The sequence below is a fragment of the Argentina anserina genome, chromosome 2 (assembly GCF_933775445.1).
Source record: "Argentina anserina chromosome 2, drPotAnse1.1, whole genome shotgun sequence".
Taxonomy (NCBI): Eukaryota; Viridiplantae; Streptophyta; class Magnoliopsida; order Rosales; family Rosaceae; genus Argentina; species Argentina anserina.
In genome coordinates this window covers 744444-765370 of record NC_065873.1, presented here as the reverse complement: position 1 = coordinate 765370, position 20927 = coordinate 744444, and the positions used below count along the sequence as shown (strand labels likewise).

The following is a 20927-nucleotide window of genomic DNA, read 5'->3' as shown; positions in this document are numbered from 1 at the left end:
CTCCTAAGCCAACAGCAAAGAGGTTCAATTCATACAAAGTCAATGGTTTTATGTTCCGCGTGAAGAGTCTTGATAGTCACCGCACTACACAGAATAGTGGTGTATCCCTAATACAAGATAATAGGGAGTCTTTACCATACTATGGGAGATTGACTGACATTATCAAAGTCACATATTCCATTGATGTCAAGTATGTTCTATTTAAGTGTGATTGGGTTAATCCACGTACTGGCATAAAGTTTGATAGCTTTAAATTCCCTTTAGTGAACTTCAAGCGTTTGTTGTACAAGAATGACAGAATAGGGGATGAACCTTTCATTTTAGCATCACAAGCTCATCAAGTTTGGTATGCTCCAGATCCTTCAGGAAAAGACTGGTTGAATGTTGCAAGGATGCCTACAAGAGACTTAACTCATGTACAAACAAAGAAGAATACATGGCCTAGTGGTTCAAGTCCGATGGAAGTGGATGAGTGAATAATAGATTGTTGGTCTGTTATGTTTTTTTTTTCTGCATTAACATCGTATGTGTGAAGGTGTCAAGTGATGATTTATACTACTGTACTATTGAGGATTTTCCTCTAAGACCAACATCAACATTGGGTTTTTGTGCATATTTTCCAACTTGATTTGTGTATTAATCTCTTGATGACAATTTCAGTTTTTAATTATCTATGATCATTTTATTATGTAAGATTTGTTAAATCATACGAGTTGTGACTCATTTGTTTTCTTTCTATTGTTTCAGTTCAATATGAAGAGAAGGAAAATTATTCGACCACAAACCATGGCTGAGGCAGTCAGATCAAGTGCATCTCATACAGCTGGAAGTAGCACCTCCTCCACAACATCATCACAAACACAACGACCATCTCAACCTTCTACACCACCCCCTCCTCCACCCTCTCCTCTAGTGCCGCATCCTCCACAACTAGTAGTGCCACCCCCAATAGTTAGAGCTGAAAAAGCAGGTATTCCACTTTTCTAATTGTATCATGTCATATTATCGGCTTGTTAACAATATAATCAAAGGAGTGCGTACCTAAAGTAGCTGCATTTTTTGTTTCAGAAATGGAAGTAGAAGTTAGTGATGTAAATGGCAGAGGTAACAGCAAAGGTATTCCTGAGTGGAAATCAGGAAAAAAGGTCGAAGTTCTTTTTGATAGCAATTTCCAACCAGTAGGACCTAGGGCTGGCCAATTCAAAGGGCAATTGGGAAAAATTGTACGAGATGGGCAAAGGATTCCCCTCACCATCTTGGATTGGAAGTCGGTTGATCCGGAAGTCAAAGAGGAGATATGGAAGGAAGTTCAAGTATGTGTGTATATATATATATGCTGAAGTTTATTAGAACTTACATTTGGTATCTCTGTTCTCTAATTTTTAAATGTTTTGTAGGAAAGTTTGGTAAGTGTTCCAGATGAATATAAAGCAATATGTTTGAAAACTTGCAATAATTTGTGGAAGGATCATAAAAGCAAGACAAAACTCAAGTACTTTGAGAAGAACAAGGATGATCCAGATCTTATAAACAAATGTCCTCCACATATTGTGATTGAGCAGTGGCCTGATCTGATTGCTTATTGGAGTAGTGAGGATGCTCAGGTACAAGAGACACATACTTTCTACTTTAGATTGATTATGATAAATATAGCTTCACAACATTTGGCTTTATATTGCAGCTGATATCAACCATAAACTCTATCAACCGAGACCTGCGTGGACCAGCTCATAATACTGGACGAACACACTTTGCTCAAATACGCCATGAGGTTAGTAACGTTCTAGTAATTATGGTAGTTGGTTGAACTTTTGTTGATGAGTGTGAAATTAAGTGGACTTTATGCAGTCATCATGAGAAATATAAATCAAGACTGATTATGGTACGTAAATAATTTTCAGATGCAACATAATGGAGAGGACACTAGTAAGATGAATGTGTGGATGAAAGCGAGAGACAAATCAAATCCAGAAGTTGCTTCTCTCATTGTAAGTTCGTATTGTCTTTAAATATTATGTTCTCCCTGTTTATGATAATATATGCCTATGGAGAACATCATTCTTGTTTACCTATTGCATTCATGTCCAATGATCTTAAGTCACCAACCTAGAACATGAATTGACTATGGATAAATTGAAATATTGATTATTGATTTTGTTGTCAATTGCATCTCAGATCTTGTGTTTACAATGCAGGCTAAACTGTGGGTTTACATTACTTATCATATGCAGCTATAATATTAACCATTCCTAAGATTATCAATACGTAATATACAAGTAGGATAGAGGACCCTAGCTTATGATAGTTAAAGTGTGTATGTTTTTAGATGCTTGGTGTATATGGATCTTGTTGAGAGCCATATATAATCTAAACTTCTATTCTTACTGGAATGTAGAAAGAATATGAGGACAACCTATTGGCTGAGCCTGAGGACCAGAGAAACCTTATTGCTGTTAAGGACCAGATTTTTCATAAAGTGGTAGGGAAAGATGGACATGGGTATTGTCGCACTTATGGATCTGGTGTGCCTCGTAGTTTTGTGTATCCACAATCTTCAACCACTTCTCAAAATATTCAAATCAGTGAAGACTTGATAGCAAAAATCACTCAATCTGTTGTAGCAAATATTCAAGAATTATTTCAACCACTAATTCGGGAAGAGATTCAGACACAATTTCAGGTGCTTCAGAATCAGATTAGTTCAATGCAGAACAAAGAGGGGAATCAAAATGGACAGGTATCATATTAACTACCTTTATATATTTATTGCACAAATGATAACTTGGTGTGGTGATTGATGTTAGTGAGCACATGATATACCTTTAAAATGTCAAGTTCATCTTAATGTTAGTGAGTACGGAGATGAAATTGTTTGTTGTTAACAGTTGTATTGATTGATTTGTTGCTGTCCAATAGTTTTTGTTTTGTTGATGCTTAGGTTTTAGATGCAACTAGTGGCCATGCATTAGATGGGAGGGAGTCCATTGGCGAAAAACCAAATGCAGAAGGAAGCCATAGGGAGTTTGATGAACAAAGTTGATGGATGATATTGCACCTCCCACTTGCTATATGTATTGAATCTGCTAGAACTTGTCAAAAATTTACAAAATTAGATTTTTGAGTGTTCATTTTGTACTGTCTTATATATGGCTACTAGACATTTTTTTGCTACACTACAATATTATGTTGTAAACTTTTTCTATTATGATATAGTACATTTTATTTGGATACTTTTCATTTGGCACTTGAAGAAAAATGTTGTTTTGATTATTATGTGAAAATTGTGTGGAAACGCAGGTTTTGTGGGAAAAAAAAAGTAGTAGATTTCCATTTGCGACGGCAACAATACAGTAGCCAAACATGCAAAATTTGTGAATATATATTTCACTAATTTGGCGGGAAAAAAAGGCGGGAGGTGAAAATGAGTATTTGGGTAGTAATGTTGCAACAGTAAAATCCCGTAGTAAAGTTTACTTTAGCGACGGCATTAACAGTAGTAAGAAACAGTCGCAAAATATGCGTCGGAAATCCTGCTACTCCTATTGCCGTCGCAATTAACCTTGTCACGGCTGAATTTCGGTAGCAAAGAGTATTGGCCACGCCAGTACTTGCAACAGAGGCATTGTCGTAGCCACACCGTAGCAAATACTACTTTGCTACGGCAAAATGACTTTTTGCTACGGTAATGCGCCGTGGCCAAATAACATATTTTTTGTAGTGATACCACCACTTTAGCCAAACAATCATGTATCCCTATATGTGCCATGTTTGGGACCCTTTAGTTGAACCACATTTGAGCCTACATTGAGCTTTTTCTTCATCACCTATGTTATCTCCATGCTTAGTATAGTTACCTCTACCTTGTCCTATAGACTTGGCAGAATTCTTATTGAGATGATGTTGTGATGATGTATGAAATAAGTGTGGGGTGGAAGACATTTGAAAAAAAAATCAACAAGCTTTTAAGCAAGCATTACCGAGAAAAAAAAAAGAATGATGAACTCGGCAAGAAAAGAAAAAATGTTATGTTGTCTTTCATTTGTGATTTGGAGTTGAGTTGTAATTGAAGGTCTAAAAATTTTTACTTGACCTTTGTCCATGTTCACTTTGTGGTTAGAATGATGATTGTGTCCAACTTGTTATATTCGGCCCCTGATGGTGTGTGGTGTCATAAGGATGATATTTACTCTACTAAGTCTATAGGATTACCTTTGTGATTCCTTGATATTCCATGTCTTTAGCTACGCCTAAACATTTATCTTATCTAATGATCCTAATGATTCTTAAAATGAGCAAATCTTGGTTTGTGGAGATGATCACAAGAGTTGAGCATATGGTTTTGGTCCATTTGTGCACTTAGTTGTTAAATGAGGTTTTCCTATGTCATTCACAAAGTGTTTTCATTTGTTGAAATATGCAAGTTATTTGATGTCTTAATATCATTTCTTTTGCATATATTTATGTGTGAATGATAACCATGAATTTGAGTGAAAAGAAGAGAGTATGCCTTATGAGGAGGATTGGATTGACTAAACATGTTAAATGTTTATTGTTTCGTATCTGACTAATTCATACTATGAAGCATGTTTATGAAACTTGGAATTTATGTGCTTACATTCAAATGCTTAAACTTGAAAACTATGTGTTTTGAGATTATGAGACAATCATTTAGGGGCAATAGTGTCTCATTTAGTTTTGTTTTGCTAAGGGACTAGCAAAAGCCAAGTGTGGGGTAGTTGATAGGAGCACTTTGTGCGACGTTCTTAACATGTTTTTACCTCAATTTGTACTTTGCTTAGCCCTTATTGTTGTACTATTGAGTTATTGAGTCGTAGTAAGAGTCTTGAGCGGTATTGGATGCATTTTTGTGCTTACATGAGTTAAAACGCATAATTGGTTTAGAGTTCTAGTTTGACTAGGAATCCTTGTTAGGTTTTGAAACTAATTATCTCTTACTTATGATTTTATTTTCTTATTTTCAAATTGGATTAAAGAGATAATTAAAGAAAAAAAGATGGAGCCAAGTCATGCAACAATTAAATAGAAGATGATCATTAAAGGCATAAAACATGGCATGTTTTAGGGAATAAAACATGGCATGTTTTACGGATTAAAGCATGACATGTTTTAGGGAATAAAACTTTCCATGTTTTAAGAATTAAAGCATGACATGTTTTAGGGAATAAAATTTTCCATGATTTAAGGGATTAAAGCATGACATTATTATAGGAAGAAAGAAGCAATTTCAAACCCTCCATCTTTCCTCTATATATACATGGCTTCACCTCTCAAATATGATCACTTCTCATTAGCATTCAAGAGCCAAAACACCACCATAAATTTCCCTCACAAATTAGCCAAGCCGTCCACCCCAAAACTATCATCATCTCCACCGAGTTTCACTATTGAAGACACACCTCCAAGGTTCCTACAACGTGTGATTCTCGCAACTCATCTCCATGGCTTCGTCTATTTGTATTAATCTACAATTCTTTGTCTATGAAGATTGTAAGTTGTTATTTATGTGGAAATATTAGTTTTGTATTTGTTTTAGAATTTTCAGATTGTTTTATTGGATTTTTGGATCTTTGCCGAATTGATGGTTTTTTATAATTAATGAGTTTGTATTTCTATTGTTGTGTTATAATCATCTTTCTCATACTTTTAGATAATTTTCAGATATGTGCATATGAATTTAGTGCTTGGATGCATTCCCTAAGATTGTGTTTGAGTGCTAGATTCATCAACCATATTGACACAAATCGAATCATGCCCTAAGTAGGTTCGATTTGTGTTGATTAAAAGTGGTAAAAATTCTGGAAATTTGCATGTGAAACCATGGTGGGTGACGCCATACATGAAACATGTCTCCAACAAAGATTTGGTGCTTAAATGTAATCTTGTTTGATTTCTACTCTAAGTGTTATTGAATTCGATTGCATGCAAATTTAGATTAGGCCCTAAGTCAATCTAAATGTTAATTGAAATCTTGCACGATTAGATGATCCCCTAAGATTCTAATTGTATTGGTGTCTAAAAAGTATGTAATTGGTTGAATTAGAATGCATGATAGGTTCGAACTTGTAATTATGTGGTGCAATGGTAAATTTGGTTTAAGTTTGTTAAAGAGAAGTCGTTCATGTAAATAATAATTTAAGTTTTATTTTAGTAGTTAATAATCAATCTCAAACCCCCCATTATTTGTTAACACTAAAAGTTTAGAGTTCCATTCAATTCCCCGGAAAGAACGATCTCTGCTTATTCTATACTAACGATGATGTTTTATAGGGTTTATTATAGACGTTTTAACCAACGCTCTATCAATAATGTAGATCATTTAAAGTATAAAGAAAATTTTGGGCATATCAATGAAGCACAAATATGTGGTTTCTTAACTGTAGTTACAATTTGAATAATGAACCTCGTATTTTGTACGACTTTCCACGTATCTGATAGTTTTTTTTTTTTTTACATTTAGCCTAGAAATTTAAATCTCAATATGTGAAAAAACTACCGAGACCAATAAAATAACACTTATTTGAGGGAAAATCACATATTTTGGACTATCAATGTACTAAATAAATGATATAAAATCTTACGGCTATGCCTGTTATCAAGAAATAAAAACTCACTATGCTTCATGCAAGTATCTAATATTTTCTTTTCTAGAAATATGCAGTCCAACCTACATTATTTTATTCTCACACAGTAAATAAGGCATCATCTATACAAAAGGTAGATGTATGTATCATTTAAAAGACACACAATAAAGTGATAGAACAAAGATGTTGTTTCTTAAATGTAGTTGCAATTTGAATAATGAACCACGTAATTTGTACGTCTTTTTTCAAAGAGTTTTTTTCACCAACAGTCCCTCAATTCTGGTGTACCTACCAATGTGATACCTCAACTCTTAATCGTACCAATGTGATACCCAGACTCTAGTATTGCTATCATTGAAGTACTTCCGTTAGTTTTTTTCAACTTTTCCGTTATCTTGGTGACGTGGCAGGTACGTGAGGCCCACAAAGAGGGTTAAAAGACAAAATTAACCTCATCTGAGAGGAGCAATGTTTTTCCCGCCCTTTACCTTGAGAAATACACCCAACAATTCCAATTTTGGCGCCAATTTTCCCTCCCTACTCCTTAATTTGTGTCTCTTATCTAAACTAAAGAACTACCGCCAACCAATCGACCACAATCTGATAAAACCTAGATCAATCTCATTTTCTATTTTTACCCTAGCACTTGTTAAACTAACAGAATAAATATAGAAATTTATATGGAACATCTCATTTCCACAATCTCATAAGAATATAAAAACACATAACACATATTCTTATGAGATTGTGGAAATGAGATGTTCCATATAAATTTCTATATTTATTCTGTTAGTTTAACAAGTGCTAGGGTAAAAATAGAAAATGAGATTGATCTAGGTTTTATCAGATTGTGGTCGATTGGTTGGCGGTAGTTCTTTAGTTTAGATAAGAGACACAAATTAAGGAGTATGTAGGGAAAATTGGCGCCAAAATTGGAATTGTTGGGTGTCTTTCTCAAGGTAAAGGGCGGGAAAAACATTGCTCCTCTCAGATGAGGTTAATTTTGTCTTTTAACCCTCTTTGTGGGCCTCACGTACCTGCCACGTCACCAAGATAACGGAAAAGTTGAAAAAAACTAACGGAAGTACTTCAATGATAGCAATACTAGAGTCTGGGTATCACATTGGTACGATTAAGAGTTGAGGTATCACATTGGTAGGTACACCAGAGTTGAGGGACTGTTGGTGAAAAAAACTCTTTTTCAAATATCTAATATGATTTTTTTCAACATTTAGAAATAATAGGTGATTCGAATTTGAAACCTCGATCACAATATGTGAAGGAACTATAAGGGACCAATATTGTAACATTACACATTTGATGTGAGAGAAAATCACATATTATGACTATCCACTTACTAAATTTAAAATTCGTGATATAAAAATCTCATTGCTCCTCCCTCGCCTAACGGGATATATATATATATATATATATATATATATATATATATATATATATATATGTTGTAGCTTCAGCTTTGTTGATTGTTGTTCAGAACAATAATCACTATATTGCTTGAGATATTTGCTAAAACTAATTACAATTAATGTTTGGGAGGTTAGATTCGGACTGGGATCCTCTCCTAATACAAGCCTCTTAATATTGCGTAATAAGTGAATCTCAACCGTTCATTGTAAATCAATGGCAAGATCCCTTCTTTTCTAGAATTAACTCTCTCTCTCTCTCTCTCATCCCAACTCAGTAACAACAACAAAGAAAGGAGCAATACAACAGAAACAAAGAACCAACTGCTACATACCATACGTGTGTTTCAGAGAGAGAGAGAGAGAGAGAGAGAGAGAGAGAGAGAGAAATGCATCAAATACAAGACTTGTGCTTGTTATCATTGGTTTATTGGTTTTGGGATTAAGTTTATGGAAATGGGTGTCTCTATCTGGGTGTTCAGTTTCTAATAAGATGGGTTATGCTTATTAATTGGAATAGTTTGCTTGTATTGGGGTATGACTCTTTGATTTGAGGTGTGGATTGGGTTTTGGTTTGGAGGAGCTTGCTGGATGTGATAGGATTTGTGCTTGTGGTCATTTTGTTAATTTAGCGTCATCAATTAATTCAAGCAGATACTTGGTAAGCTTCCAAGGAAACCCTCGAAGTTAGCTGACAATCGTGAATTCGGGAGTGCAGATCTTAGACTTCTTATACATTTATTTTCTTCTTGTTCAGATCGAGTTGAACAACAAAAGCACAAATAGCACAGATAGCTAGCCCCTAAATGAAGTGCAAATTGCACCGACATGCAGAAAATTTGGGATATGATAGGAGGGAAAGATACTCTGAAGAACCAAAATATTTATAAGGAATTGAGTCACCGCGGAGGATGTCGGCGACCTGGGGTTGATAGGGGGTGGCAGAGATCCGGCGTCAGAAGAGAGGAGAGATTAGCAATTTAGTCGGGCTCGAAGGGTCGGGGATGAAGGGGGAGAGAAAGTTGGCTGAGACAAGGGTAGGACACATTTATTAACATTGAGCTTATCTTAACTATTGATTAATAATGGATGGTCACGATTTACTTGTTAGGCAATATTATGAGACATTATATGAGAGGATCCCAGTCTTTATATTCATACCTCCAAAATTAGGAGACACTTACACCTCTTTATTGTTTTTTATGTTATATATGACTTTGTCAACTTGTGACTAATTACCAATGAATATAAAAAATAAGGAAAAACATATCATTCTTTTATTCAAAGAATCAACACAAACCCAATAAAAGAAAACATTATTGTTAGTTCTGATAAGATCGAAGTAATATGATTGATTCAGGATTAAAGATGTAGTTAATACTCATTGAGATTTCACTTTCGTTATACACCCGTTATGAAGAGAAGACTTTGATCCAACTGATCACCAAGTTAACCAAGCCACTTCACCCAATCACAATATTTATATATCAAATGTAAGTATGTTTTACTCTGCATATCGGTGTAGTATTGGAGTCGTAAGATCATTCAATTGTAATTATATAATTGATGATTTATGAGCTCTCTCATGATTCTTATACATTGACGGAATGTGAAACCAGTAGAGAAACCTAACTCATACCTAGCTAACCTAATGAATTGTCGATTTCATCAACTTAAACACCATTCAATCAAATTGATTGTTTTAATCAGATTGAATTAGCAAAAACACAACATTCAATTGGATACAGTCATACAAAGATGCAAGCATTCAATATGATTGTGAAACATTGAAAGAGATCCAGATTTAGAGGTATGAATATAAAGAAAAAATCATTAATTTTATTTGACCAAGGGTATTGTGGGAAAATAAGGTGTAAATAGAAAATTGTGATTTACAAAAGAAACTTGGAGGTCCATTAAGTGAAAAGGTATAAGTGTCTATTTTAGAGGTATGAATAAAAACTCTTTTAATGTTTGTAGTGAGTTGTTCTAAGTTATATCGAAAATGAATAAACCTCAATTATTCAGGTTTATAATATACATATATGAATAAGAATTATTATTCATATAAAGAACAAAGTATTAAATACTTGTGACACCCTATATTTTAGGTGTAAAAACAGTTTTGTCCTTCTACTTTCAAATTTAATCTGTATATCCTTTAACTCTTATTTTTAACAGTTTTATCCTTTTACTTTCAAATAAAACTTGTATATCCTTTAATTCTTATTTTTAACAGTTTTGTCCTTCTTTTTTTAACAGTTTAGTCAATTCCGTTAGTTGACTGTCAAAAAATTTCGTTAAGCCGTTAAAATGCCTAGAATACCCCCAATTCAAATAAGATTTTTTCCTTTCTTTTCTCATGCCTTTCTTATTTTCTCTTTTGGTTTTTCTTGGTTTTAAATTTAATTCATCATATGTGCTATCCAATATATATAATTTTAATCAACACAAATTATCAAATTAATTGTAAACAAGAGGAGAATTAATGACAATTGCTTAACATCAAGTTGGAAATAAATAATTTGAAACTATTTTTGCATCAAAGTATGGATATGATAGTAGAAGTCTTTTTTGTCTTAGCATTATAGAAATTAATCAAAATATGTTTGTAGAGCATCATAATACAAAGGAAGTTTATAACTAGATTTGAGTACTGGCACTCACATGTCATTTTAGGCATTTATCCAATTGATTATAAGATGTTTACAATTAATTTGATAATTTGTGTTGATTACAATTATATATATTTGATAGCACATATGATGAATGAAATTTAAAAACAAGAAAAACAAAAAGAAAGACCAAAAGAGAAAATAAAAAAGGCATAAGAAAAAAAGAAAAAAATATGATTTGAATTTGGGGTATTCTTGACATTTTAACGGCTTAACGGAATTTTTTAACGGTCAACTAACGGAATGGACAAAACTATTAAAAAATAAAAGTTAAAGGATATACAGATTAAATTTGAAAGTAGAACGACAAAACTGTTTTTACATCTAAAGTATAGAGTGTCACAAATATTTAGAGGTATGAATAAAAACTCTTTTAATGTTTGTAGTGAGTTGTTCTAAGTTATATCGAAAATGAATAAAGCTCAGTTATTCAGGTTTATAATATACATATATGAATAAGAATTATTATTCATATAAAAAACAAATGTGCAATCCAACCTACAATATTCTATTCTCACACAGTAAATTATGCATGTCGCATCATCCATAGACGTTTTTTTTAATAACTTGAGAATTTATTATAATAGGCAAGGCTATCAACTAATCAGAAGGGATAAAGCCAAACTCTGATTACCGAAACCATTACACATATCTTCATAGAGAACAACCTGGATAATTCTTGGGGCCGTATTAAGAACGAGACCAATAGAATGATTCCTACTAGTTTAGGACCTTAGGTGTCAATCTATCAGTCACATTGTTAGCCTCACGACTAATCTGTCTAATTATACAAGAAGTAAGAGACATAATCAACTCTAACAATCTTCTACAATTCGGCTGATCTCAGCAGAGCTTGCTCCAACTCTATTCAAGGCTGCAACAACAATTGAAGAGTCACTTTCCAGCTCAATGTTGACCCAACATTGTTGTATCGCCTGTCACGACCCCAAAATTTAGAATGTGAAACTCAAATTTTGTAGTCATGAAAAACTCTAAAACAATTTCAATAAAAATCGAAACCATCTTATGGTCACAGGGAATCATTACTGAGTTCAAAATACAACTCAGTCCAATCGATTATTACAAACCAAATTTATAATTAGACATTATATCAAATGGAAATGTAAAAATTCTCACAAAATCCACACCAATCCTCACATAAATCCACACCAATCCTCACCACAAGATAGGATAGATACAACTTCGAGTCCTCAGAGTGGTCCGTCAATTTCCGCTAATCCACACCTGCGAAATTATCCCCTACACCATCGAATAGGTGCACCGGGATTGTAAACACAAACCCGGTAAGCTTTGCAGCTCGTATGAGTAAAACAACAAATACAACTCGCATAAAAATATATACGAAAATCCACAAATCATCAATTATAAATGCACTCATGACTCATTAGACGGCCCATTTGGTTGTCTAATAATATGAAAATATATATGCTCATGAGAAATTGGGCAACCCCTCTGTTTACCCAAATGCAATTATAATACGGGTACTCATGAGCGCTGGTACACCTCTGTTACCCCTCATGTAGTACGCCGCCGACATTGGACAACCACATGTTATCCAATATCAAAAATATGGGTACTCATAAGCCGATAACCCATCTGTTACTTCTTATGCAGTACCCCGGCAGACAGACTAGAGCTCTAACTGTATCGTAACTTTCGCCCGGCCAAAGGCTAGGTTCCGACATGCCAACACGTCCGAAGACATCAACACGTCCGAAGACAAAAATGTTTTAACAAACTCTATGTTAAAACCACATACAATAATCATCACATTATATTGTACAAATCGAATCAACATGCTCAATATATAAATATCAACACCAAAATAAACTTATTCACAACGGAGATTACGATAGTATATAATATAGCAAACCATATATATGTACCTATTTACCATTTATACACATATACAATCCATTATATCAAATACATATCATAGTTCATTATTTAAACTTTAGCATATTCCTGAATCTCCGCAAGGGTAGATTCGTCATTGTGAGATTTTACTCACCTTATAATCCTGAATTTCCACGATTCCAAATGTAAATCCTTTACTTGAAGTATCGATCACCTTGAAAAGATAAGAAGCAGATTTAGAATTGTTACGTAAACCATAAATACCGAAACAGTAATAATATTTTACTATCCAGCAAATTTCTGGTTTTTACGAGTTACTATTCACATATTACCGTACAAATACACTTTAAATACATATTCATGTACGAGTAGATATTATTTACGTATCTTTGTACGTCCAAGTACTATTCAATTGTACATACTGTCTCAGTAAATAAAATTACTGAATTACCCTTTCGAAATTACTTTTACAATTACTGTACGTAATTTATATTTACAATTACCGTACGTAAAAGAAATTTATATTTACCGTACGTAAATTACTTTCGAAACCACTATTCACGCGCCGCCGTACGTGGCGGCGCGTGGAGTACACGCACCACCTCCGGCGACCGGTACCTCCCTCCTCTCCACCTCCTCCCATCTTCCCCCAAAATTCAACCAAAACAACCACAAACAATCGCAATAACCACACAAAGTTAATCCTCACCTCGATCGGACCTTAGGACCGTCGGATCGTCGCCGGAGACACTTGAGAGGCTGGCGGAGCTCGATTTCTCGGGGAGGCGTGTCGCGGCTGGAATCGCGTCTCAAACACTCGCGTGTGGCGTCGGAGGGCGGAGAGGGGTGTGAACCGCGAGCTTGCGTCGGCGGAGGAGCTGCTCGGACGGCGGAGGGATCGTGCGAGCCTCGGGTCGAGTTCGGTGCTTCTGGGCTAGGCGGTGTGGCCCACGGTGGGCTGGTCGGCGAGATCGCCGGTGAAGTTTCTGAGGGAGGGAGGGAATATCGGGGAGAGAACGAGAGAGAAGAGAGAGAAACGGGGAAAGGGAGGCGAGGTGAGGGTTTTCCGAAAATGGAAATCCTAATCCCTCAATTTTCCCTTTTATACCCTTTTCCAAATCGGAAACTAACTTCCGTCGTTAATAAATTTCACGTACGACGTCCGATTAGAATGTGTGACGTGTCCACGAACTCGTATCAACGAGCTCTACAACTTTCGTGAAGAAAGTTTTCACAAACGAGCGACGGAATAAAAGTCGATTCTCGCGTTGCGGAACGTAACGTTTTTCTGATTAAAAATTCCGATAACGTTTCCGTTTTCGATTTTTCAACGTCATGAGGCGAAACAAATGCGTTTTAGAAATCGAACAGAGTTTACAAGATCATACCAATTCAAATAATCGATCCCGAAAAATCGGGTCATTACACCGACATTGTCAAACCACATTTGCAAGCCTCCACTTCACTCTGCACCACCGAACCCATGTAAGGAATGAACAAGGAACTCGCAGCAATAAACTCACCCCTGTCATCCCTCACAACCACTCCAATACCACCTCCCCCAGAATCCATGGGAAAACTCCCATCACTAATAATCTTCAGCCGGCCTCTTGGAGGAGCCATCCGACATCTAGGCAGCATCCTCTTCTCCCTCTGAACTTGGACTTTCAAATGGCAAGCATGATAGTCACGGAGGAGCCTTATAGACCAAGTAACCGCACCCAAAGGATTAAAAACACCTCCCCGCCATAACAATTTATTCCTTTCCTCCCATATTGTCCACAAGCACATAAGAAAAATATTTACACCACCTTTTTGAAGCTTATGCACAATACTATCAATCTAATCTCGAATATTAGAGGAATCATGATTTTGAGCTCTCAACCACAGAAAGCTCATAAGCCAGAAACAAGCAACAACATTGCAATTCTTGAAAGTATGCATATCAGAGTCCACCTCAACTTGGCAAAATAAGCAGGATTAGTCATCGATAGATACCTTTTTTGACATCAAGGCAGCCCAAGTAGGAAGGATATGTCTTAACAGCCGCCACACAAACACCTTGACCTTAGGAGGAACAGAGGCACCTCATACCTTCTTCCAAACACCTTGACTATGAGCACGTCCACTTGAAGAGGAAGTCTGAGGCACAAAGCTCTCGCTATTACAAGCCACTCAGTAACCACTTTTAACTGAATACTCCCCATTCTTACAAAAGTGCTAAATCAGCCTATCATGAACTCTTCTCATACTCAAATGAATGATAACCTCCTCTGGAATAAAAATATCCTCCAACCAGTCCAAATTCCAAGCTCTAGTTTCCTCATCAATCAGGTCAGCAACAACAAGGTCCTCCAGACCCTCCATAACAGGGAGACAGGGTCAGAAAGTGTGAGGCCAAGGCAGCCATGGCTCATTCCAAACAGAAAACTGTGATTCCCGCCTAATTAAGTACCTTGACCTCTTTTCCCTTCATCAAACTCCTCCAACCATACGAGTCCCCCAACTTAACCTGAGCATGCAGAAAATCAGAGTCCACATTCTTTGAAAAGCAAATACTACTCTTATCAAGGCTCACACATTGACCAGAAGCTCGCTCATATTGCTCCAGAATGTGAGAAATCTGATTACTCTTCCTCCACCGCTCAAATGAAAGAGTCATCGGTAAAAAATAAATGATTTACCGATGGCGCACCAGTAGCTATTACCACACCATGAATACGCCTTTCTAGCTCTGTCTTGGATAACATTCGCGACAAACCCTCAACACAAAGAAGAAACAGGTAAGGAGAGATAAAATTCCCTTCTCGCACACCCCTAGACAGTCTCAAATTACCACAGGCCTCACCATTTGTGATAAAAGAGTATGAAACCGTCCTAACACACCTCATGATCCACTGCACAAATCACTACTCAAAACCCATACTACTGATCACCGCCTCCAAAAATTCTCACTCAACTCTATCATATGTCTTGTTCATGTCAATCTTCAAAGCCCCAAACCCCTGGCTAGCACCATAACATCTCTTGAGGAAGTGAGAAATCTCAAACGGCAAGAGTGAATTGTCCAAAATTTGTCTTCCCGACACATATGCACTTTGATTTGGAGCAATGACCTTACAAAGAATTCCCTTAAACCTATATGCTAACACCTTTGAACCCAACTTATAAATGACATTACAAAGGCTAATAGGCCAAATCTGCTGCATATTCTCCACATTCTTTACCTTTGTTATCAAAGCCACATGAGTGTGATTAACCTGAAGCATATGTTGTTCTGAGTTCATAAAGCGATGCACTGCTCGAACCACATCCTCACCTAAAACCTTCCAGTATTACTGATACAAGCATGGAGCAAAACCGTCGGGGCCAGGAGCCTTCAACGGTTGCATCTGATTCAGTGCATTGAGGACCTCTGCTGCTTCAAACTCCCGAGTCAACATTGCATTCATTTCTCTGCTCACAACTACCGGAAAGAGATCCGAGAAGAACTCTACATTCTCCGGCCCACTTGAAGAAAAGAGACCAGAGAAATAATCTAGAACAATGCTCTCAATTTGAGTCTCCTCAGAACACCACACCCATTCTTATCAAATAACCCCTACAAAACATTACCCCAGTTATTTTCACCAGAAGGCTTATTTAATCCATACACGTTTTATGTTACATAAACAAGATTCATACAGTTAGCTTATTCGAAAACTCTTATTCTAAAACTTCCAATCTTGGAAACAGTTGGATCAAATTAAAACCTCGAGGACTCCAAACAGCCTCTTGCCAAGTTCTTATAATTAGTTGGTCGATGTTCCCTTCTGGCCTGTCTATTATTATCCTTGCAAACCGTGAGGCCATTACTTAACATGCATGCTAATTTTCCAAACCCAGCCCTATTAAAATACAGAGAGTTCGAATTCTATTTACTTCCAGAAACCAGCACAACCTCAACATAAGATCGTCGTATGTCCAATTCATCAATAAAAAATCATACATGTATTCCATTTCCATGAACTTTACAAGTTCTCAATATAATCAACACCAGTACTTCATGACCTAGAAAACCCTTTTATCTCGTAATACCATCAAAACTTGATTTGCAATTTTTTTATATCAAATGATAACTTCGTTAATATGAAGGATTACAGAGTACGTGTATGATCGACATCAACTTCACATGATCGAGCCCCAAAATGGGAAACATGAGGGAGCGATCAGACTAGATTTCAGACTGAAAATCTGAAGTTCTGAACTCAGACCCTAGCTCGAGAAGCCAATTGAGGAGGCGCCTCATCAACAAAAACTAGAGGAGATGTAGTACAAACAAGTGCATTCTTAGCTAAAGAATGAGCAACACCATTACCCAGACAAGGAAAAAAAATTAAAAGGAGTCCTTGCAACTAGGCAAAGAACTCGATCGACGGAAACTTTGATTTGCAGTTTGGACTGTGAAGTCTAAACAATCATAATAATGACCGCTCCAACTTGTAGAAAAACATCTCACTCACACGGATTTCTCGCCCCTTCTTACCAACTTGTATATATCGGATCGATCATGACAAGAACACTAACTAATCAAAGGTAATTTGGAATAGCTAGAATATCTATGATCCCATATACATGGATCTGTATGACTGTATACATGCACACATACAAGGATATGGTTGCAACTTTGCACACATCAAATTGACTCTCAGTTGAGACTTGACATTTCACTAATTATAGCAGGACTGATAATTATATATGTTAGAGTTGCTTGAGTTTTCAGTTTTGGGGTGCTCTTAACTCATTCTTTATATTCAAATCTGGCATCAATATGATAATAATCGATCCATCGTTATCTACTCGGGAAGATTTCAACCTACCCATCTGTTTGGTCTTCCAGAAGCAATCTTTTATAGGCAATGATGCAACTGCAGGCACCTTGTATGCAAATTTTACCTACTATTTTGCTTCCCCCTCTTTCCATTTTTTGTCTTCTTCTTTTGCTCGGTAAAAATCATATATATAATCATGTGACATCAAACCAAAATAAATCGATTAATAAAAGAACATGTGACGAGGTAGTGGAGGTACACACACCTATATATATCATCTAATTAACTAATGTTGATGTCACGAATGAATGGTCTTCGATGACAAGAAATGTATATCACTACCAATCGATAAGCAATAGACTTATTTGTGTTTCAGATTTTAGGGTATGCCATTCTGGTTTAGGTTTCTAAGGCATATATAGATATATCACTACTACACATATTGACATCTATGACGTTTGAAAAACGCCATCAAAAGTATTTAACGGCGTTTTTCAACGCCATCGTCAAACGTCGTAGAAACTGACGCCGTCCTTTCACATACAATTTTATGGCGTTTTTCAAACGCCATCAAATATATTTTTACGGTTTTTTAAAAACACCATTAATTTCACGGCGTTTTAAAAACGCCATTGATTGTAATTTGACGACGTTTGTTAAAAGTCATTGTAATATATTCAGTGGCGTTTGAAAACGCCATGGATGTTTTTTCTAATTAAAAAAATATATTAATTTTCTGATTAAATACATAGAAGCAATACTCAATGTACAACACTTAAGGAATTTTATTGTTCCTCTACAAATGTACAATGTTTATTGGCAATACCCATAACCCAGTGTAGGGAGTTATGGGTTTGGACATAGCACATGAAAGGAGCAGACTTCAAGCATATGCACAAATAGCACAATGAGTTCCTGCTTGAACGTAAGAACTTAGTAGATTCAGATTCCCTTGCCTAAGGTGCTCTTCAAGTTCAAAAACCTCACCTATTTGACACACAGAGAAGAACAAAATTAGTGACACAAAAGCAAAGGCACTGATGATTTACATTGAAAAACCTCCAAATGCTTCAAGTATAATGTTACCCTGAAATTACATTCTGCCAATTATTTTTCAAAAAGAAACCAAAAAATTGACACTGAGTTGCACATTTCAAAAAATCTGCTTCTCCTCCATGGCAAGATTGCCAACAGCAACACCCGTACAAAGAACTTTCTTGAGTTGGAACTTGACCATGGTCTTAGTTTCATTATCTGCAGTAATAGAAAGAAAACTGAATGAACACTGAAATCGGTGAGCAGGTTCTAAATTATATTTAATTAAATGTATAGTTTTGCAACTTTTAGATTAACAGTCTAAGAATGTAACACATTCAGTAAATGCACTGATGCACATTGCTTTACACACTACATAGGACTACTGCAGTACTGGATACTTAAAGCCATTTATGTAATATAATGCTCCAGTACTCTTCTTTCACCATTAGCATCTATTTAGCAAACAATTGAAACTATTGGACAATGTTTTAAAACACTATAATAGCAGGTAAGTGAGGTAGACCTCAATCAAAGCACATATTTTCATACTAACAAATCCCAGGATCAAAATTACAAAGTTTTTCCTAACCGTTACATTGCCTCAGTGGCTATTATAGAATCCAAAACTTTCACCATTAATTGAAGCAACACTTTGCAATATAAGCCCTAAACTAAGGATCCCAAGATTCTAGAGCATCATAAAGAACTAGTCTTTTTCGCTGCATTAAGACTTAACTTAAACTTTGAAAATTTTCCAACCACATTCAAATAATTCATTCAAAGAGCATCAACACAAAAACATATAGATCCAAAAAATCAAGCCAAACATAGACAAAGTAATAAACACACACCAGAATAGATATCTGGGATAGAAACACCATAACACAAGGTCTGAGCTAGACCTCAATCAATGCAGAATTACATCTTTGCTGGGAATAGTAACTTCTTAACTATCCAAGCAGAAACGCACGAGTTAATAACAAAACACGAAGTTCAAACCCAGGTCAGCAACAAACAATTGAAACCCAGTATTTATTTTAATCCCTTTCTAACTAATGAAGCCAAACAACGATTTTGAACCCTAAGATTGAAAATCGAGAATTGATATTTACCTTGTTAGCAAGAAGGGCCACCGGTGACCGATCTGGAGCGGAGAAGCAGAGACGACATCCCCTAGATGATGACCCCGAGACCCCATCATCGGCTCACCATCAATCCAAACCATCCATCGCCAGCAATCCACAAACTCCGCCTCACCGATCCAGAACCTCATCGATTTGCGTCGGCCAAATCAGAAGGAAAGCGCCACCACAAACCCTGATATCCTAGCCTTCTTCACCGCCGAACCAATACCAGCAGTCGACCCCGATCTGTAAGAATCATAGCCAACGCTCTCGGCAAACCCGATCTCCACTACCACCAGCCACAGAGCCCCCCGATCTGAGGAGCACAAACCTCACAACATATCATGTACATTACCCTAGCGCAGCTTCTGAGAATGGATGCTAAGGAATGTGAGGGGCTTGAGGGGTTTGTAACTCAATACGAGATCTTTAAATTAGGTTTTTTTGGAGCGGCGCTAGAGTGAAATAACAACACCCCCTTCTAAACAAAAATGACATGCTCCAGGTACGGCGTTCCAAACGTCATTAAGCTGAAATATCTTTCATAGCGTTTCTAAACGCCATCAAATATATCTACAATAGCGTTTTGGTAAACGTCATCAAATTTCATGGCGTTTAATAAACGTCATCAAATTTCATGGCGTTTAATAAACGTCATTGACTTTTAGAATATTTCCTGGCGTTTGTAAAACACCATCTCCATATACATATAGTTGGGATAGAAAAAATCAATGGCGTTTTTCAAATAAAACGCCATGAAATAGTACTTTCAATGGCATTTTTAGAAAAACGCCATGCTTGAAATGTCATTGATGTATCTTTGTGTAGTAGTGTATGATCGAAGGCTATAGCGTCGGAGCTTTAAGCGAACTTATACGTACGGTACAAGACCAATTAAACGATTATGATTTCAAATTATAGTTCATGCCAAGTGTCAACTATAAGCGAATCAAAACTGGCCTGAGAAGGCTGTAATAACCCTTTAAATCTGGCACCCAAAACCTAAAACTAAAGAGTCGACATTCTTCAACTAATTAACTAAATACAAACATATAACATTAATCACATAAAACGCGATGAAAATGAGAAAAATTTTAATGTTGTAGTTTTCATTAGTGTCTGCATATATATAGCAAAAAAGAAGAAGATAAAATCACAACATGAAAAGCCGAACTCATTTCTTAATTTTGTATGAATATGCCAGAGCCAAGAGTCTTATTTCTTATTTCCGTATGAGAAAAAGAGTATTATTTCAATAGATTTCTAGCTTCCAATTTTTTTAAAAAAAACTACCAATTATTGAAGAACGAAAATTTATTTTAAATGTATATACTACGATAATATATGTATAATAGCTAACATAACAACATTATCG

At 36.0% G+C, this 20927-nt stretch overlaps 1 pseudogene; it reads right to left on the bottom strand.

Moving 5' to 3' along the window:
• The window catches only part of LOC126782252 (heat shock cognate 70 kDa protein-like), a 92608-nt pseudogene that overhangs the window by 46660 nt on the left and 25021 nt on the right, over nucleotides 1-20927 (bottom strand).